Consider the following 25,007-nt stretch of genomic DNA (forward strand, 5'->3'; position numbering starts at 1 on the left):
TCTTCCTCCCGTATCTGCCTGGGAGGTGGGTGCATGAGCGAGCATGAGTGAGCCTGAGCGCTAGAGGAAGGAAGCCGGAACGAAGTCCTGGGAAGAGCCTGGGTTTCCAGGCACCCTGCTCAGCTGCGTGAGTCAGAGAGTTGTGAGTGAGGACAGGAGTCACGTTGGGGGTCCTCAAACCCTGGCCCCGCTACTGGCCCCTATAGGTGCTTTGTCTCCCTCTTTGTCAAATGAGTATAATAATCAGATCTGTCTCGTGGGTTTAGGGGAGGATCCATTCAGCCCTCAAGAATATCCTCAGCAACCAGGAGCCTGCCCTGTGAGCTTGAAAGTGTCCATGGGCCACACAAAACTGGCTGCCCTGCGAGTAGTGCAGAGTAGACTTGGGGGAGCAGTGCCTGGCACTGAGGAAACCCTGACAGAAGTAAAACTGAGATATACGCTCACCTCCAGCTTCATAGACTCCAACCCAACTCTACTGCTTTTCCACTTCCGTGGCTTTGGACAAGTCCTGCCCTCTCTGAGATCAGCCTTTCCCCCTCTCTTGCAAGGGGTAGCGATTTCCTCTCTGAGGAAGCGAAGTCTGCAGGGTAGCTCAGGTCATTTTTGCACATTGCTTGCTGTGGTGGGTTCCAGGATCTGCTGTGACAAACATGGTCACGTCAAACAGCAGGAACGTTTTTCCCCCGTAGTTCTGGAGGTTATGGTGGGAACTCAAGGTCAACAGAACTGTTTCCTCTTGGGGACTCTGAGGAATCCTCTGCCCCAGGCAGGATCTGTAGTTCTTCCAGTAGCTTCAGTTTCTCCTTGGCTGGAGCTGTGTCCCTGCGCAATCCCCTTTATCCTAGCCTGTTGTCCCACCAGAATGTTCCATGTGCTGCCTTCTTCTAAAGACACCAGCCATTGGATCTAGAGCCTTGCTAATCTGTGGTCTCCTCCTGACTTTATTCCAAGTAAGAACAATTTTCTAAAATGCCAAGTGAATGTGAATTTTGGGGGACCACTATCCAGTTCACTTGAATTCCCTGATAGTCACCTCCTCCATGTCAGAGCATCAGAGCAAAGACTTTTGATCAGGAACCATGGTCAGAACCCAGGATTATGTCCCACCCCTCTTCCAGGTTCATTCATATCACCTCTAGCCTCAGAAAGATCATGGTGTCTCTCTGTGAATAGCTATTCCATCCCTCAGAGGGGAAGGGCTAGGAGTCACAGCACTTGGGATTATTTCACTGGTGAAAGAGGCTGATCTTAAAGTTTCCTAACCCAGATCTTCCATAAAAAAAGGCACCGCTTACCTTGGAAAATGAGTTCATTCTTTGAACTTGCCCCCAGTGGTTGAGTGAGCAACACCTCAAGGTATTAGTGAATCACCCATTTCCCTGCCTGGCTTTCTGTCTGCATCTCAGCGGAGACCCTGGTGGGCAGCAGTAGGAAGGGATTTCGAGAAAGGCAGAATTTAGGACCATCCTGTTTAACTCCACTAACTCTTCACAATCATCCCCTGCATCTAAGGCATATATGCCGTCCGTGTGGAACCCATTGAGGGTAAACTTCTACCCCTGCTTGTCAGGAACTCATGACAAAGTCATCCACAGAAGTCTCAGCAAAGCCAGGCAGGCTGGGGAAACAGGGTGGGAGCGATAAGAAGGACATGTGGGAGATCTGTGATGAATGTGAGAGGCAGGGAAGCGTAGGATTGTTTCATTTATTGATTTATTTTACTTAAAAGTCAATTTACTTAAATTGTATTTTACTTCACTTCTTTTTTTTTATTAATTCACTGTGAGGTACACTAACAAAAATTTCATGTTTCACCTTTGATCATACAATCATCAAACACCCATCCCTTCACTAGTGCACATTTTCCACCACCAAAATCCCCACCCCACCCCCATTCCACACCTCCCCTTGCCCATGTGGCAGACACTTGGCACAATACTCTATTTCTCTACTTTAGTTACCTTCGATATTTCAAGACCAGTCCACCACCCCTCATACCTGATGAAAAGGCAATGCTAGACAATGTGTTTTGTTTTGCTTGTTGTGGATATAATATAATGTCATGTGGCCATGAGAGCGGCCGTGTGCTCTGGGAATTCTAAGATTTTAATAATTAGGGTCTGATGAAATTGCTGCTGGGTCTCATTCTCCTAAAGAGCCTTGAATATAATCTCAGGGTTAGGATGAAAGAGACGTTACTGGGGCCTGCTCGAGGCATTCGATGAATAACAGGAAGATGAAATGAAAAAAATGAAAAAAATGAAAAAAATGAAATTGCTGCAGCAAGTTGCTCATGTCTGAGATTCGTTTGTGTGTCTCTGGATCGTGGCTGTGTGGGAGCTTAAGTAGATGGTCACCGGATGTGGCATCATCTTGGGGTCCCATCAGGGTGGCGGGAAGGAGAAGGGCCACTCCCTGTCATGTAGGGCTGGGGATCTGCTGTCACTGCCACTCGTATCTGGAGCTTCTTGATGACTTCTAGAAAATGGCGGCCGCCGGAGCTCCTTAGAGGGCAGGCAGAGGGACTGCACCTGCCCCCTTCTGGAGCAGCCCAGCAGAAATGGCCTACTGCAAAGTCCCAGGTCATCCCTGCAGCAAGTTTTTTGGGTCCGAGATTCATTTGTATGTCCTAGGATTGTTTTAAACCTCAAGGAATAGTCAGGTGTTTCGGCGAGGATGGATAAGAGAAGGCAGCAGTGGGGAAGGCAGAGTGTGATGGACTGGCTGTTGCCTGAATCTGTGAAGAGAAGAGACCTATATGAACCAATACTAGAGGCCTAGGGTTGGATCCTGAAAGCTGTGGTTGGTGCTTTAGAACAGTGGACTCGGGGCACCTTGCTAGCATTGTGACAGTTTTTTTTTTTTTTTTAATTTTTATTAGTGAAACACCATGAGGTGCAGTTGTAGACTTACAAATTTTTGTGCTTGGGTTTCAGTTATACAATGATCAAGTACCCATCCCTCCACCAGTGCCCATTCTCCACCACCACTAATCCCAATATCCCTCCCACCCCCCATCTCCCCAATTCCACCCTGCCTCTGTGGCAGGGCATTCCCTTTTGTTCTCTCTCTCCTTTTAGGTGCTGTGGTTTGCAAAAGAGGAATTGAGTGGCAATCATGTATGGTCTATAGTCTACTTTCAGCATGCCTCTCCCATCCTGGGAGGATCCTCCCAACAGCCTTCTTGAGCTTTGGACATTACACAAGTTCCTAACTTTTCTGCTGCAGACCCCTGTCTACAGAACGTAGGTGACACCAGTTCTATCTCAGCCTCTTTGTGGAGGCTTTATGGAGCGCTGAGGACAGGGCTAGGAACATACCAATCACCAGGTGCTCCATTATAAGCTTTGACTGGCTTGACCAAGGGCATGATTGGAGTGAGGGTGGGCTGGTCGGTTAGTTGGTTCAGGCTGCCTGGCTGTGTGCAGGAAGCCGCAGGAGAGGAGTGTGGGGCAGAACATTTTTGGCACGAGGACAAACTGGTTCAGAGTATGAGGCGGGTGAGAGGCAGGGCAGTGCCCTGTGTACAGATGGCATCGGGCCCAGAGAGAGCGCTGGGATCCGGCAGTCTAAAGGCAGCCAAGGGGAGGAAAGTTGGCGTCAGCTGTCCCCAGGGAAATAAGCGGCTTCTCGTCTCCACAGAGAAGAGGAAGGATGCTGCTGTGTCCAGAGACTGCCCTGGGAGCTGTTTAACTGCAGAGGGCAGGGGAGAGAGGACAGTGCAGACAGAGGCCTGAAAGTGGGATGGGCATACGGGCACTTGCCTTGTGGCGTCCTGGGGCCAGCAAGCGAGGTTGGCAGCCAATGCACCGGGCATGGTTTATCCAGGGGCCTGCCTGCTGCTTCTGCCCTGTCCGTCCCCACCTCCAGACCCTGGAGAGTCTGGCGGTGTCTTTCCCCCTTCTTGGGACTCTGTCCCACAGCCCTGGTCTGCACAGATCTCCCCCTTTTTGAAACAGTAGCCCCGCAGAACACAGACTCACATAGAACTGCTCTCCCTGTGCCAAAGAGAGGAGACAGCCACCCAGAGGTAGCTCGCTCACATCGAGTAAGTGAAGCTGCCTTCAGAAAGAGCTCAGCGCAGAGCCGGGCGCCTGATTGGTGTGCGGTCCACATTAGCAGTCAGCGATGGTTCATGTTGCTTGGGGCCAAGTGGTGGGTCGTGTTCCTGGGGACACGGGTGCATGGGCATGAGCTGTGGGGCCAAACCTCTTTCTCCTGGTTGGGAAAGCATCCCAGAGAACCAAAGAATGAGTATGGCATTGGTACTATGATAACCTTGAATCCACTCTAATTCATTTTTATTTTTTAAGTCATCTGCCAACACTGGTACTTTTGCTTCATGAATCACAGATTCCTAGTGGCATATCTCATCGTAGGAGATGACTCACCGGGGTACTATGGCCCCGAAGGTGAGAGTTTTTCCTCGGGGTTCTGTTTTGTATTCATCATGCTTTTCTGGCTAGACTCTAAGCTCCGTGAGGACAGAGCACCTGTCTGCCTTCCCCTCTCCTCACCATGCACTCAGCACAGTGCTTCATGGAGAGGGACTGGGTTAGGGGTGCAGGGGAAGGAGTCCTGCTGTCTGTGATGAAATAAGGCTGCCCAGGTTCAAAACCTTCAGAGGTGTAGCCCTAGTTCTGCCCAATTACTATAAAAATGTCTAGAAAGGGAGAAAAACGTATTATTCATTAAGACTTTGAGTGCAGGTGACAGAAATCTAACTTAAATTCCCTTAAGCTAAAAAAAAAAAATCCCTGAAGCCTAAGTCCAAATGTATGGTCAACTGCAGGTCCTGCTGGATTCTGAAGCTCAAATTTTATCAGCAGGAATGTTGTCCCTCTGTCTGTTGTTTTTCTTTATTTTTCAAGCATTTGCACATCTGGCAGCAAAACAACAGCTTCAAGTTTACAGTTTATCTCCATGGGGGCTGGAGCGATAGCACAGCGGGTAGGGCGTTCGCCCTACAAGTGGCCAACATGGCTGACCCGAGTTCGATTCCTCCGCCCCTCTCGGAGAGCCCGGCAAGCTACCGAGAGTATTCGATATGCCAGACACAGTAACAACAAAGTCTCCAATGGAGACGTTACTGGGCCCGCTCGAGCAAATCGACGATCAACAGGAGGGCCTTTACCTTTTTACCTTTACCTCCATGACAACAGAAGTCAAGCCCCTTGTCCCTCCCCCAGTATTTTTTAGTTCAATCTGGACCTGGCAGTTGTGGGCTGAGAATGGCTAAGACACTTCTTGTGGCATGGTTTGATCACATAGTGGTCACATACTGAGCCTGGGTCTGTGACGGAGCAGATAGTACCCAAAACAACTTGCTCGGATACTCAGAAAGGGTGGTTTCCCGAAAGAGAATCTCAGAGTTGTCCCTAGAGATGGAAGAAACCCACGGTTTGGGTATCTGGCAGACCTGAGTGAGAGACAGTGATCAATTATATGTTGAAGCAGGAACTGGTGTTCTACAGTGTTCATGCCAAGCAGGCACCTGGAGCCCCTGCTCAAGTCTGACACCGGGCCTGTTTTACAGTAAGTGAGAGTGGTGGGCAGAACAGGAGCATACCATTTTAGAGTCGCAGGAGAAGAAATGACCTTAGTTGTCTTTCCCATCCTGCAAATTTGGCAAGCTTGTCAGCAGGATCTCTCCTGCTTACTGCAAGGTTGTCAATGCCTGGAACTGTGCCTGTAGGGAGCACCTCTGTTTCTTGTGACTATGTTCGCTGTAGATATCGCTCACGCTTTCTCATCGATCAGCTGTCTGGCCGCCAAATAATCCAGAACAAAAACGAGATCCTGAGAACTGATGACCGGACGATCCGTTGGCACATGCAACAAAACGTGATTTGTTGTTTCGGACTCATGACTTGTCAAAAGTTTGTCAGATCCTTGAGGAAAGACTTAGTTCCCAGCCGTGTTGTTTCCATTTGGGAAACCCCAGGACTTCGCAGTCATCTGCCAAGAGCAAGGGTGGCTTCTCAGGTGTGGCACTGGCTGCAGTTCTCCACTCTTTCCTCATCTCTTGTGTCAACCTTGGACAGTTACCAATCAAATAACGCGTGCCACTGATTGATTGACTTCGGCAGCAATGGGATGGGAGTAGGGGGTATAATTCCACTGATTTTAACTCCTTGGTGGTCTTCAGGTTAATTAGCATGTAGCAGTCTGCTTGGGGGAAATTTAGAGGTTTAGGTATTTGGAGACGATCCCTGGATTCTTTTCCTCCTGGCCAATTCACGTTTCTAGTGGTGAAGAAAGGGCACTTCAAATGAACAGCTTCTTCATGTGGGACACTCCTTCCCTTTCAGATCTTAGACGAAGTGGCATTAGGAAGTCGTCAATTATGGACAATTTGGGCTCCTGCCTGTAACTGGAGAGATTAAATTGACTTTGTGGAGAAGAGAAACGTGCCTTTGGAAAAAAAAAAAAAACTCTTCGGATGTACCCACTGTGCCTGGGTGCGGCTGCAGGCAGAAGGATCATTAGCAGATCAGTCAGATAAGCTGTGCTAATAGACTAAGAAAGGAGCTGGATCACTTGGATAATTGGAGCAGCAGATGATCAAAAACTCTCTTATCGAATGAAAGGCTGCCAGCTTGGCATCAGTCTCTGGGAACAAGGACTGTCACCATGTTTACTAGCAATAGCGTCGTGCTTTTTAGTGCCTGACAGTTAAATTCAAGAAAAGAGTAAGGAAATAGTCCTCGCAATCCAGGTTGACTTGGAGGAAATTATGCCAGTTCAAGGAACAGATATGTAGAGTGTGCTGGTCCAGAGGCTCCCCAAGGGTCTTAGGGCTTATCAGGGAATACCTGCTAAGAAGAAACCGAAGCACCTGATGTCATTGGCCATATCTTAGCCGGATCAGCGTGACCTGGTAACCGCCTGTTGTCACTCAGCAGCAGGGCTCAGGAGCAAGGTCCCACACACATCAGTGGTTGGGGGTTTAGGGCATCTCTGAGCTTCACACAGAATTCACCTTCATGTCTGATTCAACAGTCGAGCTGATCGCCTGGATGCTAAAACAAGGCCATTTCAAAGGTAGATCCCATCACTGTCAGAGAGAAGGAATTAACCTCTGATCTCTTTAGTCTCTTCAGTCAGGCGCGTTCCCCTGCTTATCAGGATGAGGGTTGGATAGGGTGGCGTCATGGAAGCGTGGTCAACAAGTTAGCTTTGGTATCGGACCTGGGAGAATATTCTAGTTCTGCCGCTTAACAGCCTGGTGGCAAATGGTTGTTTTAATCGCTTTTTGTCTATTAAAAATGGAGATATAGGGGGTTAGAGCAATAGTACAGTGGATAGAGCATTTGCCTTGCTCTCGGCAGACCCAGGTTCGATTCCCAGCATCCCATATGGTCTCCCGAGCACCGCCAGGAGTAACCTCTGTGCATCACTGGGTGTGACACCCCCCCCCCACAAAAAATGGAGATATAGGGACTAGAAATGTAACTCTATGGTATAACATGTACCTGGTACATGTAGAGTTCTGGGTTGGATCTTTGCCACCATATCATCCACCACCACACCATTTACCACCACCCCCAATGCTGCCAGATGTATTATGATTCTAGGGGCCCCTGAGCACTGTTGGGTATAATCCCCACAACAATTAAAAATTTTAAATTAGGGTACCAGAAATATGGTTCAGGAGACTAGGCACATGCCCTGCATGTTGGGGGGTCTGGGTCTGATCCCCAGTATTACATATTCCCCAACACCACATATGACCCCAGAACTCAAATCCACAAGTAACTCCCGCAGCACTGTAAGGTATGATCCCAAAACAGACAACAATTTAAAAATAAAAAGGGCTATATATTATACCACCTATTCTTCTGCATAAAAATGGAGATGATTGATAATAATCACTGTTGTGAAGATTAAATGATTTCTAAAGCATCTTAAATGTTTAACACTATTTGGGTGTTACTGCATATGATAAGGTAATATGATTGATCCACGTGTTTTCTTTCTATTCCACTTATCCCTGACTTCCTCTTATTTTTTTTCTTTCTTAAATTAATCTCCAAGGTTGGGTCTCATAGACCCACAAGATTTTTTTTTATTAGTAAGACACCATGAGGTACAGTTGTAGACATACAAATTTTTGTGCCTGGGTTTCAATAATACAATGATCAAATACCCATCCCTCCACCAGTGCCCATTTTCCACCACCACGGGTCCCAGTATCCCTCCCACCCCCCCATCTCCCTCATCCCACCCTACTTCTGTGGCAGGTCATACCCTTTTCTTCTCTCTCTCCTTTTTTTTTTTTTTATCTCAAGTCAAACTCTAGTTTCCTGGTAGGACTGCCTCAAGCACTGCCCTGAGACGTGTGTAGGTGTGTAGGTGTTCCCAGTGAGGTCCACGTCCTAATCCCTGCAAAGGAGACTTTGCTGATTAAGTGAGGCTGCAAATCTTGAACTTTCACAAAAGGCAAGCTACCTTGCTGATACCTTGATTATGGTCCACGGAGACCTGTATTGAAAGTCGGAACTACAGCACCGCAAGATAGTAAAGTTGTGTTGTTTTCATCTCTTTGATGTGTGGCCACATGTTACCACAGCAGTAGGAAACTGATGTGCCCAGAAAAGAGCGTTGTGGTTGGTGGACCTCCTAAGGGAAAGAGGCCCTTGTGCCACAGCTCTGCGGTGTTGGCTGTGCTGCCCAGAGTTTACTGGTGGCCTTTGGTTCTGGTGCCTCCCAGTGCTAAGCACCACGCAAACTCCTGAGCAGTTCTGTCAGCCACCAAGCTAAACAGGAAGCAAATGGCGCTTCCCCTTTTGAGCGATGAGATCAGAGAAACCAAGACCTTGTCTAAGATCTTCACTCCGAGGGACGAGTTGTTTTTCCTTCCTCCCGCTTCCAAACAAAACAAAGTGCCCCAAGAAAACCTAGGTGAACTAGGTTTCAAGTGCTGATGGAAAACAAGAACAAACACAGACGAAGAGCCTTTGTCTTGGAACAATACTTCTGGCCCTGGAAGTTGTTCACAGAGAGTTATTAGCGCAGCTGGAGCGCCCAGAAGTGTCTTGGGAGTGGGGAAGGAACAATACATTTCTAATATTTGGTAATTATCATGAAAACTCCTCGCTCCTTGTTTATGCTTAAACATCAGCTCAGAGGAATGCCACTTATTTTCTCTCAGCACAATGAGTGTGACGCATCGAGGCAGCTGCCTCGCTGGGCTCCCGGGCTCCTTGGGGAGTGGGGACTTGTTTACGCCTCCACCAACCAGGTCTTGCAGCCATGCAGACTCTCTGCCTGGCCGCTGCTTCCAAGGAAGCTCCGGCAGCATGCGTTGGACAGCCCTCTGCTGGACTCCTCCCCTGCAGCCTAATTGCAACATCGGGTTGAGGCAAGGAGGGATCAAGACCCCAAACATCCTTCAAAATAGAGCAGTGGAAGCAGGCCAGGTCACCGCCGTCTGCCATTTCACCATCTTTCCGGGGGAGTTGACGAGCTGGGAAGGGAGAAGGACAAGGTTGAGATGCTAACTTCAATACTGAGTAATTCCATGACTGAAATACTCATCACCTTAATTTCTGTTTTTAACCCAAAATGTGAAAGTAGCAACAGACAGTCACGGGGGTGTGACTTTGGTTAAGAATTATTGAGCACAAACCACGAACGAGGCACAGTGTTAAGTATGCTTTCTATACACATCTCAGTCAACTCCAGGCCTTCACTCCATTCTCAAGACGGGGAGATGGAGGCTCAGAGAATTACTTATTCAGAGTCACACATCTAGTGAAGAGAACTGAGGCATTTAATTCAAGACTCTGAACATGTAACTACCACAGTCAAGTACCTAGCATGACATCCTAGCATGAAACTGGGTGCATCTTTAGTAGATGTGGACCAAATATTATGTTGGCTTTCATACTGTGTTCAGTTTGATGTAGGTACTTATTTATGGTCAGATAAAATCAAGAGCTATCAAAACCCACACAAATCCCAGCTGTCCAACTCTGGGCTTCATCTAAGTGACCTCAAAATTCACCACTGACCCAGAGAGGGGAAAAAAAAAGTCACCACCATCTCAACTGCTATAGGACTAGCCGCCTTGTTCCATCAGCTGAAAGACTTACAAACAGAGTTAACATCTATTTCCCATAGTTCTGGAGGTTGGCAGTTGGAGGTCAGGGGCCAGCACTTTTCCAGGTTGCAAATTGCTGACTCCTTGTATGCAGCTTGGAAGAAAGAAAAGCTCTCTTGGGTCCCTTCCAGAAAGGCACAAATTCTGAGACTTAAGCCCTCATGACCTAGCCCTCTCCTCTCCAGAGTCTTGCCCATTCATATCAGCACGCTGGGGATTATGATTTCAACCCTTGAAATGTGGAGACTGAAATATTCCAGCCCATCCCCAATGGATACTGTTGTTGGCTTTGCCCTTTTGTTAACATTTGTCTTCATGTCTCTTTTAATTTGCAGGCTCTGAGCTTACCTTATAGGCACTTTTGGTTCTCTCTTTCACTAACCACTCTTCTGGTTTGTTCTCTGAGAGTTCTGGCTCTTTGGTTCTGGCGCTCCTTGTTTGTACCAACTCCCTCTCCCCATATTTTAAAAATTTTCAATAATTTACAATACTGTAAGATTTGGGGAGAGGTAATAATTTAACACCTCTCAAGTATGTAGGATTGCTGGTTCTGGTGCTCCTGTTTGTACCAACTCCCTCTCCCCATATTTTAAAAATTTTTAATAATTTACAATACTGTAAGATTTGGGGAGAGGTAATAATTTAACACCTCTCAAGTATGTAGGATTGCAGCCGCCTATTTGGGGATTCTCCTATTCTCAGGCCTATAAGCCAGCACTTCCTTCCTCTCCTCAGACCATGTGAGTCTTGGGTAGTCTCTTCTTTGTCTCCACAGTTTATGTCAAAGCTCAGAGGAACACCATCCCATTTTGGTTTTGATTTTGTTAGGTATTTTCTTGGTCTGTTTTTCTGTGGTCATTGGGGTAAATTCAAAAAATTATCCTATCACCATGCTCATCTCCCAGAATCCCCCAAAATTAAGCTCTGTGATCACAGGACAGCATCTGGTCCTGGCTTATCTTTGTAAAACCATTGAACGGATCCCACAAAGGCCTACCCCATGGCCCACCCCACTTAACTATCTCTCTGGTTATGGCAGCAATCAATATATTCTGGGAAGAATTCTGTATTTCTTCACAGCTTCATGGACCTCAAAGAAGAGATAATTCTAAAACATTTAGCAACAAAAGGAGCTGAGAAGAGATCAAAGAGTCCCTTCCATCTCTGGTGACTGTTCATGTATCTGACAGTTCATGAAGAACTCCCCCGACACTTCCAGCTTCTTTTAATTAATTTTGAGATGGCAGAAAGAGACTCTGTGGGTTACACCCCTATGCCTTTGAATTTGAAATTTCCAGGGGTCACTAGAACAAGATCAAAATCATCTACCTGAATTTCCATCATTATAATCAGGCAAATGCCTTTCCTTTTTAAATTTCTTTTATTTTCTGCTTTTATACAGGGAGTTCCATTTTTACTTGACTATTAAACACTATCTAGAGCAGAAAGCATTACTTCTGTTTTTCATGAGCTTATGATTGAGTCAACAATATGGATTGCCATTTTTTTTTGTTTATTTCATAACATATTCTTAAGGAACTCCCTCAAGTAATGTTAAGCTCTTTGAGTCTATTGTATCTGTTAACTTGTGCTGTCAGTTAAACTTGTTGGTTAGGGGTGTGTGTGTGTGTGTGTGTGTGTGTGTGTGTGTGTGTATGTGTGTTGTGTCTAGATTTGGAATAAAGTTTCTATTTTTTAAGAAATATTTCCAGGTGGTCTCTTTTCAAAACCACTACTATTTGCAATTATCTGTTTGAATATAATCTCCTTAAAACTTGGATATATTTGGGGACTGGAGAGATAGTACAGTTCAGTGGGTAGGCTGTTTGCCTTGTGCATGATTCTATCTCTGGTACCCCCTATGGTCCCCTGAGCCTACAAGGAGTGATCCTTGAGCACAAAGCCAGGAGTAAGCCCTGAACCCTGAGCATTGCCAAGGCTTGTGGCCACAAAACAAAACAAACACAAACAAATAAATAAACCTACTTTTAAAAAAACATATATATTTGTCATAAATGTTTTGGTAAACATTTGTCAGAAGAGTTGCAAGAGACAGAAAGCCAAACTTGGGGGTATGGTGCTGCCAGCAGGTCAATCTGTACCTGTGAGGCGAGTGCATCAGCAGCCTGATGGTGCCTTCAGACTTCTAGATACCCCAAAATTGCTGCTGTGCCTTTGGCCAGACCCCAAAACCTTGGGGCAAAGTTTACCAGGAAAGTAAACGGCCAAAAGTTAAGTATGTGGGAGACACACCCACAAACCACCTCCGGTTCAGCTATATAATTGGAGGCATGGCCTCTCTGGTTCCTGATTGAACTGCTTAATGGCCATGATCCCAGAGACTCAGAAACAAATCTCAAAACCCAACGACTTTTGGCAGAAATGCGTCTGGTCCCTGCAGTAGGCTACCAGAGCTGGGCCCCCCCAGGTGGGAATAGGTTTTGTGCCTTGGCCTATTTTCCCTGGCGGCCCAGTGGCCATCATCCTCCACAGGCCACTGGACAGTCAGGCCTGCAGCGATGAGACTTGTGGGACCTCACAGGATGGGGGTGGAGCCGGCCCTTTCCTCCCCACCCCAATGAGACCCCGAGTCACTGCCCACGAACGGCCTCTCTGGCTCCTGATCAAGCTGCTTAACGGCCATGATCCCAGGGACTCAGAAACAAATCTCGAAACCCAGCGACTTTTGGGAGAAATGCGGGTGGGCCATGCAGTAGGTTACTGTCGCCGGGCCACCCCTGGGGGGAAAGGGTGCTGCCCCTCCGCCTGCTCCCGCTTGGCGGCCTGGTGGTCACCATCTTCCAGAGGCCACTGGACAGTGAAGTTTGGGCCCAGAGTGACGAGACACACAGGGCCTCACAGGATGGGAGTGGAGCCGGCCCTTTCCTCCCCATCCCAATGAGACCCTGAGTGGCCTCTCATGAACGGTCTCTCTGGCTCCTGATCAAGCTGCTTAATGGCCATGATCCCAGGGACTCAGAAACAAATCTCGAAACCCAGCGGCTTTTGGGAGAAATGCGTGTGGGCCACACAGTGGTTGACTATCACCGGGCCACCCCAGGGGGGAAAGGGTGTTGTCCCTCCACCTGCTCCCCCTAGGTGGCTCAGTGGCCACCATCTTCCAGAGGCCATTGGACAGTTAGGTTTGGGTCCGCAGTGACGAGACACGTGGGGCCTCATGGGATGGGGATGGAGCCAGCCCTTTCCTCCCCACCCCAATGAGACCCCGAGTCACTGCCCATGAATAGCCTCTCTGCTCCTGATCAAGCTACTTAACAGCCATGATCCCAGAGTCTCAGAAACAAATCTTGAAACCCAGCGGCTTTTGGCAGAAATGCATGTGGGCCACGCAGTAGGTTACCAGCTCTGGGCCACCCCAGGTAGGAATAGGTTTTGTGCCTTGGCTTGCTCCCCCTTGGCGGCTCGGTGGCTGCCATCTGCCAGAGACCATTGGACAGTGAGGTTTGGGCCTGCAGTGACAAGACACGCGGGTCTCACGGGATGGGGGTGGAGCTGTTCCTTTCCTCCCCGCCCCAACAAGACATCGAGTTGCCGCCCATCAACGGCCTCTCTGGCTCCTGATCAAGCAGCTTAATGGCCATGATCTCAGAGATTCAGGAACAGATCTTGGGACCTAGCAGGTTTGGGCAGGAAATCTCTCCAGATTTGGTTGTTAAAATTTCGGAGTTTCAGAATTGCACAGCCACTACTGCAGCTGCATGACATCATATGTTGTTCGTGACCAGCAATAGAAAACAAATTGTCTACTGTTGCCTTTTCGGCAGATCTGAGTGTTAGGGTAAAATCCCAAATAATAATGGTGGGTGTGGTGTCGGAATGTTGAATGTGATCAAAGTATAGAGAGAGTGATCTGGAAATCATCTGCCCCACAGGTAGGGGAAGGGTGTGGGATGGGGGGATACTGGGGTTTTTGGTGGTGGAGAATGGGCACTAGTGAAGGTATGGGTGTTTCATTGTATGACCGAGACTTAAACCCAAAAGCTTTGTAACTGCTCTCACGATGATTCAATAAATAAAATTATTAAAAATGGGGGGGGGGGGGGAGTAAGGTGGAGTTCATGCAAAATTCATTCAGCCTAATCAGTGGCTGAATAAATAGTAGGACTCCTACATAAAAAAAAAATAGATAAATAAATAAATAAAAGCCAAACTTGCCAAAAGATAAAAGGGACGTCACTGGTTTGCGTAACAGAAAGTTCTAAGGATCAGGCTAGATTAAATTCAGCCTCATCTGGCCCTTCTCCTTTGATTGAGGTTTCCTTCTTCGATAGCGCTGTTTGTGTGGTGGCACAGATCACTAGTAATTCCAGGCTGACATTCCCACTGTCAAGGCGGCAGGAAGAGCTTCCTGTTTCCCTCTCTCTACCGACCTTGGCCCCTCGAGCCAGCTCTGTCGGTAGAAGTCAGGCCAGCACTCTAGAGCCATGTGGCCTAAAGTGGGGATGGGCAATGAAGAAGAGTATCTGAGTAGCAGAGCAACAGAGGTCCACTCTTGCACCTGGACACAGGAACACACTGGACCCCCAGACTGCCCTTGTCCTCTTTGAACTCGGTCACGGTCACAGTCCTCCCGTTGTTCATCGATTTGCTCGAGCGGGCCCAGTAACGTCTCCATCATGAGACTTGTTGTTACTGTGTTTGGCATATCGAATACGTCATGGGGAGCTTGCCAGGCTCTGCCGTGCGGGCGAGATACTCTCGGTAGCTTGCCGGGCTCTCCGAAAGGGGCGGAGGAATCGAACTCGGGTTGGACATGTTGGCCGCTTGTAAGGCAAACGCCCTACCGCTGTGCTATCGCTCCAGCCCTAGGTTCCCCCAAATACCCTCAGTATTCTTATATAATGGTAATAAGTAAATGCTGCACATTTACACCTCAAAATGAATGTGTGCTCTTCTATCATTTCTATAGTTGGTAATTTCTACATAAAATTTATCAGACAGGTGGCTAAAGAGATACAGCAGTTAAGGCATTTGCCCTCCTATATGCCCTCCTCTGAGCCCTGCCAGAGTAACCTCAGAGCACAAAACCGGGAGTAATCCCTAGACGTTGCTGAGTAAGGTTTTATTTTCAAAGAGAGTAGGTTTGATAAAACCACACACAAAAAAAACATCCCCAGTGTCCTTGGGCAGTGGTTATAGTTTTTACCTTTAGAGATGAAGAGCCTGAGTATCAGAGAAATAAAGCCAGTTGCCACATGTGAGGCCTGGGCTTGCAATCCTTGACACCGAGAAGAAACACAAGGAAAAGTAGCAGACCCGGGTTCTCACTCCAGATGAGCTCCTTCTCATACTAGTTATCCATTCTCACTGCATTGGAGTTCCTTGCACTAAGTATTCGAAAATCAGCTATGTCGCCTTGACCTTTTTTACCTACATCTTGCTCTCCAGTGGTGTTGAATTTATCTTGGATATTGACCTATCTTTCTCAGATTTTGCCTGACTTTGTCACAATGAAAGATGATCTGTTTTATTAGCCTGCTAGTTTGAGTCTAAAAAATCTTGAATCTTAAAAAAAAAAAAATCTAAGAAATCACAAATTGTCAATTTCTTCATATTTGTTTCTTTTTCAAAAAAACAGTTTATTGGGATTAAATAGAAAAGGACAATAGCTTTCCAAAGGCTTAAAGAATCTAGCATTTTCTTAGTCCAAATTTGGCCCTCACTCCGGATTTCTGGCCCCAATATTTGAGTTGTCCTCTGGCGGCACCGTACCCAACAGAGGTTATTTTTAAGTTGTAGTTTTATCCAAAGAGCATTTTTCACAGAATGCCTTGGAAGGCCTTGCATTTTCTCCTCAGCTCGAGAACGTCCCTTAGCCACATCCTCTAGGTCTGGACATTTATTTTGGTCTATGCAACAGTCACATGTTTTCTTTTGATGAAGTCATCAGAGAGCTTTGCCTTCATGCTCTTGATCTTACTTCTCTAAAGAAGGTTTGTCTCTGTGATCTTCCAGGGGCAGATGTGTGGGTGCTGTTGACGGTCAGCTCAGAAATAGGATCACCGTAGATTAAGGCCAGGCCTCCTTTATCCCCCAGCCCACCCCCATGACTGTACCGGGATATGCCAAATCCAGGTTCTTTCTTCCAAGTCCAATCCATTTCCCTCTCATATGGGAAGAGTTCATAAGTGTTCATAATGATATTATTCTTTTTGGAATGATTAGAGCATCTGAATCACTTGATTGTAGAATGATTTGGTACATTTTTAGAATCTATACAGGTGCCAGGCTCCACCCTTAAAGAGCTTAACGTCTACTGAAGATGTTGAAGCCACAAGCAGGTAAAGAGTAGACAGTCAGGTGGAGATGATAGCAGTTTTCAAAATAGAATAATGGAACTAAATGAATAAGGAGTGAGGGCTACCTCTGTTACAGCATGAGGGAGAGATTCTGAGGTGACTTCTTTTTTTTTCTACTTTTATATTTTTGCTATTATACTTTTTTAAAATTTATTTTTTTTATTTTATTGAATCACCGTGAGATATAGTTACAATATTTTATGTTTGAGTTACAATCACACAATGGTCAAACACCCATCCCTCCACCAGTGCACATTCCCCACCACCAATATCCTCAGTATACTCCCCCTTTCCCACCCTCCCACTGCCTCCAATGGCAGACAGTATTCCCCATACTCTCTCTCTACTTTTGGGAATTATGGTTTGTAATATAGATACTCAGAGGTTATCACATTTGGTCCTTTATCTACTTTCAGCACACATCTGCCATCCCGATCGATTCCTCCAACCATCATTTTCTTAGTGATCCCTTCTCTATTACAGCTGCCTTCTCCCCCCCACTCATGACGCAGTCTTCCAACTATGGAGCAATCTTCCTGACCCTTGTATCTACTGTCCTTGAGTGTCAGTCTCATGTTATGTTATTTTATACTCCACAAATGAGTGCAGTCAAGAAGGTGACTTCTAAGGGAAGAAAGTAACCTGGGTGAAAAAATGACATAAGGCCAAAAGCTCTTAAGCAGAAACTCATCTCCCAAGAGTGGCTGGAGCAGGAGAATCAGCCATCAGGGGTGCAGGACAGGTGAGAGAGGAGTGTGGGCGACCACCTGTGCCAGAAGAAGGTGTTTATACTCTGTTCTAGTGCCATTGCAGTATTACAAATTTTGAAACACGGAAGTGATATCTGCTTAATGTTTATTTAAGGTTCCTTTGACTGCTATGTTGAGACCAGATTGACTGGAAAGATGAGAGAATGTGATAGCTATTCTAGTAGAAATAATAGAGGTTTGTACAACGATGGGAGGAAGGTAGTTATGGTTTTTTACCAGCTTTTTTTCAGTTTCTTTCTCCTGTATATCAAGTCTGTTTACCTTTAGACGTGGACTAAATCTTGTGTTTTTTTTCTGGGTGTTTTGTTGTTGTTGTTCCATTATTTATAGAACAAACTTGTAATTGGTACTTAAATCTTTGACCAGTTAACTCTGATGGCTTTTAAAATTGTGCATCTTATGTTGGGCATGTGGTTGACTCATAAACTATGTATTACATTTGGAATGCAAGGGGCAGGAGATAATTCAAGGGACAGGAGCAAGGGACAGGAGCAAGGGTTATAACTCAAAGGTTGTTAAGGTTATAGCTCAAAGGTTATGCATGCCTGGCACACACAGGGCCCATGTTCCATCCCAGGCACTGCATAACCCTGCCCCACACCACCAGGCATGGCCTTAGTTACCACTAGGTCGAAGCACTGACCACTAGGCTTATACAGCCAAGCTGAGTATTACCAGAAGTAACCCATCCCCTAGCACTGTTTGGGTGTTCTAAAACTTTTAAAAAAAAGAGCAAAATTATATTTGAAATATAGCTGAAGAGCCCTTAGATCCAAAGTTAAATTTAATTCTGGAAAATTGTAAAACTTTTTTACTAGGCCAACCACCTAGACTGATGCATACCAGAAGTTCCCATGGCATGGATGCCTCTGTAGGTAGCAGTTGCCCACCTACCTCCAGAAGTTTGGCTATCTAGAAAATAAGCCTGCCACTGTGCCCTGGTCTCCGTTCCTTGTAACCACTCACAATCCTAATTGGTATCATCGGTGACTTCAGCCGTGCTCAGACATGGCTCAACCTGCTCCCCTCTGAGAAGCAGTCAGTGACATAGGGCTGGTGGCTTCTAGGGGCTCTGCCAGGTACTGTACTGAGGCCCTCACACATTTACAGAGCAGTGGTACGTGAGAATATTCTAGGCATTTCCTAATGCCTTCTGTTCAGCCTTGTCCTCCTTGCTGTCAGCTTTCACGTTGCACCAACAGAGCTGATTATTGTTCCAGGTGAAGTGTGACTGCCATGGCCTTTTTCTGGGAAGCATCTTCTTTCTGTAAGCTCAAACAGTGCTGCTAAAGGATGATGAGGTGACTCACCTACCAGGTGTTTTGATGTCCTATGAATTTCTTACATTTGATTGAACAAGTTTTCTCTTGACTCTTTGCAGTTGACTGGGCCGAGAAAATTTTTAAAAATAATAAATAAATAAAATCGTTGGTGAACTTTTAGTTTTCTCTTTACCCAGTGAGGGGTCTTCTAGGGTAAGGTAACATTTGATTATGTAACATAAGACTTTTAGAAACAAATTTTAGAACCAGAGCCAGATTGGATCCTCTAGGTCATTTCATCACTTAGAAGAAGGGAAACGTGTGCCTACAGCACAATTTAATTTCCTATGCTCGTGGAGCTATGTAATTTCATCACCAACGCAAGGCAATCTTATGTGTGTAAATTAACTGTTACATTCTTGGCACTGTACTAGCCTTTTATAAACTCATTAATCTTCTATTATCCTCCTACCAATTTTAGGAAATGGATGCTAATGTCAGCATCTCCAGTTCTTCACCAGTTACGGTGTGTTAAGTGTTTTCAAGAAAGTTTCCAACACTAGCCGGGCAGTCTCAATAGTTAGGTCTGCGGGTTAAGAGCACAGTCCTATGAGACACTTCAGTTGTCACCTGTACTTCTAATCAACTGGCTGTAAATTGGAGGTTTCCACAATCTCGTTTAGGTTCAATTTGCTGGCTGACATAGTCCATAGAACTCTGAGAAATGTTCTGCTTACTAGACCACTTGTTTATTGGTAAGGAATCTCTCTCAGGAACATGCAGGTGGAAAAAATCCACAGGGCAAGGCACCTGGAAGGGGCCGTAGCTTCCATGCCTCTTCAGGTAAACACTCTCCACAAATCTCTGTATTCATCAGTCCAGGAGCTCTCCCAGTCTGGTCCTATTGGGTTTTTATGGAGACTTAATTATATGATTATGATAGATTTGCTCATTGGTAGTTGAACTGCTCAGGTTTTCTCTAACCAAAGGTCAGGGCTGGGACTGAAAGTTCTATACTTTCGTGTATGTGGTTGGGTTCCCTCCCTGAGGTTATCTAGGTGCTTTAAAACCTTCATCATTAACTTAACTCTTTCTCTTAACTCTTTCACTGTCTTCAGGATTTAGGAAATTCTGAAGATTTTAAGAGATCTGCACCAGGAATGGGAGTAGCAAATACATATATACTTCTTATAAATCACAATATCACACCATATAGAGAAAGTGAAACCCAGAAGACTGAAGAAATGCCCGATATCTTTAGATGCTGTGGTAGATTGTTTGCTACAATAATAGTGGTATTGCAGTAGTAGAGATAGTAGTAGAAGAAGTAGTATTAGTAGTAAATATCCACTTTCCTCTTCCCCAGTTGAAATATATTTCCTTATACCATAGATGTTAAGCTGATGAGACAACTTGACTTATTTTGGCAATGAAACTTGAGTGAACACAGCATAAGTCATCCATTTGTGATTGCATAATTTAGCATGAATTTTTAGGTCCTGTGACTTCTGCCATGAGATATCTAGCATTTTTAGTTTATCTGCTAATCTGAATCCTGGAATAAGCAATCAACTTGAACCTACCATTGCCAGGAGAAGACTTCTAACAACTGACCTTCAGCAACTACCATGTAACAGAAGAAAGAACAAAATGTTCCTGAAAGCCACTGAGAGTTTGTGGCCATGAGCCGAGCCGTAGGGCCTGACCCAGGGAGGATTCCTAAACACAGGGTCTGCACCTACTCCAAGTCTGTATCGCCAGAGGCGCGACCCTTTTTCCCACCACGCATTTCCATGATCCACTCCGTGTGCCTTGTCCCAGCAAGCAGATAGGAATTTTCTCACCCTCGTGTCTTTAATTCCTTCCCTTTCTGGCACCCAAGGCATCTTTTTTTACTGTTTTCCTTTGGTTTAATTCTCTTAATCTTCCTTCAAATTCCCATTCCAGCAAGTATTTCCCCTCTTTCCTCTCTCTCCTACTTTCTCACTTTCTGCTCATGGTAACATTGTTTACAAAGCTGTATATGTCTTAGATGTATAATTTCACACCACTTCATAAAATCTGGTATCATGACATGCCCACCACAGTGCCAGGATCTGAACCTAGGGTCCACCTCATTTGTGAAGTGTGCTCTCTCCTGCGTATCTTAAACCCTGTGACATCTCTCTTCTGTATTCTTCTGGACCACAAATATCATTTCCTGGCAAGAAAATAAAATCCAGGTGAGATTTTTTTAGCATTCTTCTCATTATCTGCGAACTAATTCTCTCTAGTGACTTTATTTCACTTATGCTTATTTTATTAAAAGTACTATCAATTCCATCTTGCATTGGGGCACAACATTGGCATACCTAATAGTTAAGTGAACATTTCTTGGGAATCCCATTTAAAAAAATCTTAACCTCAAAATACCATAAATTTCCCTAGCTGCTTCTTGAAAGCACAGCCCTGTTGTGTTATGTCACTGTCACTGTCACTGTCCTCCCGTTGTTCATCGATTTGCTCAAGCGGGCCCAGTAACATCTCCATTGTGAGACTTGTTGTTACTGTGTTTGACGTATTGAATACGTCACAGGTAGCTTCCCAGGCTTTGCTGTGAAGGCGAGATACTCTCGGTAGTTTGCCAGGCTCTCCGAGAGGGGCAGAGGAATTGAACCTAGGTCGGTCAGGTCAACTGCGTGCAAGGCAAACGCCCTACCTCTGTACTATGTTATGTATCTCAGTTAAATGCACCATCAACACTTGGGTGGCACTGCCACTGGGCCAGTGCCTGGATAGGAGGAGATTTAACCATAATGCTCAAAAGTGGGGAAAGAATATGGGGAAAAATGCCATGGAGGCAGGGGAAGTGTTGGAAAGCGAGGATATACTGGAGACATTGGTGGTGGAGAATGTGCACTGGTGGAGAGATGGGTGTTCGATCATTGTAAGATTGAAACTCAAACATGAAAGCATTGTAACTGTGATTCAATAAATAAAATAAAATAAATTTTTTAAAAAGCCCCGTCAAACCATGAACTTACAAAGATTCTTTAGACATCTCCTGAACTTAATGTCTTTCTATATTCTGGTCTCTTCCTTCTACACCCTGTTCACTGTCCTAGTTCAGATACTTATCATTGCTCTTATGACAGGTGCAATGACTTCTCCCAACCTTTGCCTGCCAGTTGGTCTTCCAACCCCTCCTAGACTTCCTACTTGCTGCCATCAAGCCAATCTGCTAATGTTTTTTAAATTATTGTTTTATTGAAACACTGTGAGATACACAGTTAAAAAAATTGTTCATGAAAGGGGCTGGAGTGATAGGACAGCAAGTAGGGCATTTGCCTTACATGTGGCCAACCCAGGTTTGATTCCCAGCACCCCATATATCCCCCCAAGCACCACCAGGAATAATTCCTGAGTGCATGAGCCAGGAGTAACCCCTGTGCATTGCCAGGTGTGACCCAAAAAGCAAAATTAAATAAATAAATAAATAAAGACATTGATTGTTGTGAGATAAAATTAATTTTTTAAAAAAAATTGTTCATGATTGAGTTTGTCATATAATGTTCCAGAGCTCATCCCTTCACCAGTGTACATTTCCCATAACCAATGTCCCCAGTTTTCTTCCCTCCTTCCCTCTCTCCGCCAGCCTGTCTCTATGGTAGATACTCTCTCTCTCTTCCTCTCTCTCTCTTCCTCTCTCTTTCTCTCCTTTTTTGGCTGCAATACAGTTATTGAAAGGGCATCATGCACATCATTTTACCTCCTTTCAGCACCCAGTTCTTGTCCAGAGTTATCTGCTAATTTTTAAATTTTCCTCTCACCTGATAAATGAGTTCCTCACTCCATTGTACATGGAATAGGAGATAACTAACATGTTGTTAAAGGTTGAGTCTTGTGTGATATATACATATATATATATGTATTTTACTGATGTGTTTTATATATATATATATATATATATATATATAATGGGCTGGAGTGATAGCACAGTGGTAGGGCGTTTGCCTTGCACGCAGCCAACATGGCTGACCCAAGTTCGATTCTTCCGCCCCTCTTGGAGAGCTCGGCAAGCTACCAAGAGTATCTCACCCGCACAGCAGAGCTTGGCAAGCTACCCGTGATGTTTTATAAGATTCATCTTTTCTTTACAAAGATTTCAAAAGTATTTTACCTCTCCTTCTGCATCACCAAGTTTTCCCTTTCTCCCCCACATAATATTTTGTTTTCTTAGAAAAATTTTACATGCCATGCAAAAAAAATTAGTCAAGATGTCATCTTTCCTATTGAAGTTCCTCTGAATCCTTTCAGAGGGATTTTCTTGGATAATACAGCTTAGAGTAGTGTGTGCTTGGGATTTGTCATTGAGTGGGTGGGCTTTCCAAACAACCTCACGTGAGGAAATATGTCTTATCTGAGTATTAAACATCAAAGAGAGTTTGGTGAGACAAAGCCTTGTCCCTCCATTTCAAGGATTAAAAGGCAATGAAGAGTTTGATATCAACCATGAGAGTTTTTTGGTGCTATTCTCTGTCACCTCAAGTTTCTGTGTTGGTTTGACTGGTCTGACTAACTCAGCAAATGCTTCTCTAATCCCGTTGATCTCTCTGGGTGTACCCTGTACAATTCTCAGTTTGGTTAAAGGGAGCCGAAACCTAAGGCATAAACTGTACTTACAGGGTGACAAACGGGCTTCTTTATTTCATGATCAACACCTTATCCAACTTGTAGTGCCCGCCAAAAAAGGTTACATTGAGAGAAATTCTGAAGCAACGCTCAGATTTCTAAAAGTGGGTGATAGGGTCTATTGATCCGAGCTGCTAAGTACCTGTAAAATGAGCCACACTTAGGTGATAATTTTGCCTTCCATTTTAGGGCATTTGTACATCTATAATCTCATTCTGTAACCACTAAATAATATGACTGTGTCTTTAATATGAAAATGCATCTGTTTGCCTAAAGTTAGAGTGATATTTACATTTCCTTCAACTGCTATTTTTGTTTATAGCATGTAGCTCCAGTGAAGAATACTTAATTGGGATATTTAATTTAACAAAAACCAGCAAATACTTTGGGGGCATGTAGTTGTAGGGGGCTGGAGCAATAGCACAGCAGGTAGGGCGTTTGCCTTGCATGTGGCCGACCCGGGTTCGATTCCTCTGCCCCTCTCGGAGAGCCCGGCAAGCTACCGAGAGTATCCCGCCAGCACAGCAGAGCCTGGCAAGCTCCCCGTGGCGTATTCGATAGGCCAAAAACAGTAACAACAAGTCTCACAGTGGAGACGTTACTGGCGCCCGCTTGAACAAATCAATGAACAACGGGACGACAGTGCTACAGTGCTACAGTAGTCGTAGGCAAGGGAGCATGACTTCACCCTGAAGGCCAAGAAGAAAGAGGGATCCACTCTCTCTGCAAGCTTGAACTTGAGGGTCTGCTTGCTCCCACTACCCATCCAGAATGGAGGTGCCACACGGAGGGCAGGACTGCTGTGGCCACAAACAGCGTCTTGGTGTCCTGAATCCAGCAACACCTGAGGCAAAAGATAACCTATTTCTTCCTTTGTCCTTCGTGAGTTGAGTTTCTACCACTAATAACCAAGACTCTTAAGTCCTTAATGTCCCTCCAGTGTAGCATCTTGATATCAATTTAATATACTTCACTTTTAACATCTCATCTTACACCCTCTTTCACTTGTCTGTGCATTAGCTATTCATTTTCCACCACCAGTTTCTAAAGTAGGATTAGGGAAATATTATCGATCCCAATTGAGAGAAGCATTAACTTTACCCCAGAGAGGCTGAGTTATTGATGTTCCCCGTGGGAGTCCTCAAATTAAAGAAGAAATCCCTGGGCTAGAGCCCAGGTTTCCTGAGTCTAAGCTCAGGTTCTTTGACTGAATTTTACCTCGTTTCTCCAACCTCACTTCATTTATGCCCTTGCCAGTTTTTCAGCATAATTCTCAGAATTAAACTAGGTTGGTTTGATGTGAGTAGAAGAAAAAGATCTTCCTTGCTTAAAAAAAAAAGTATATGTGTTTGTGTAACTTTTTTTCCTTTAATCCTTCATGAATTGAGTTTTACCGCTAATAACCAAGACTCTAAGTCTTTAACATCCTTTCCATCTTGATATAAATTTAACATACTTCACTTTTAACATCTCATCTTACAATCTCTTTTATTTGTTCTCCCAAAGCCTATTCTGTGCATTAACCTGCTCATTTCCCACCACAATTTTTTAGGTAGAATTAGGGAAATATTATCAATCCCAGTTGATAGAAGCATTAACTTTATCCCAAAGAGTCTGGATTATGGATGTTATTTACATGTGTGTATGTGTTTGTGTGTGTGTGTGTGTGTGTGTGTGTGTGTGTATGAGTGAGAAGAGAGATGGCGGGGGCCTCCTGCAGGACCAAAGAAATTCCGTTGATTAGAGATTCTCCACCCAGAAAATTGCCCCTGTTAAGGAATAATTACAAACCTATCTGATGGGACTTCATCTGGACTAGTGATTGATGGGAATGACAATTATGCTGTGACATCCAAATGGCTAATGGGGTCTAAGG

Source organism: Sorex fumeus, unplaced genomic scaffold (assembly GCF_029834395.1).
Source record: "Sorex fumeus unplaced genomic scaffold, SorFum_2.1 ptg000097l, whole genome shotgun sequence".
NCBI classification, from domain to species: domain Eukaryota; kingdom Metazoa; phylum Chordata; class Mammalia; order Eulipotyphla; family Soricidae; genus Sorex; species Sorex fumeus.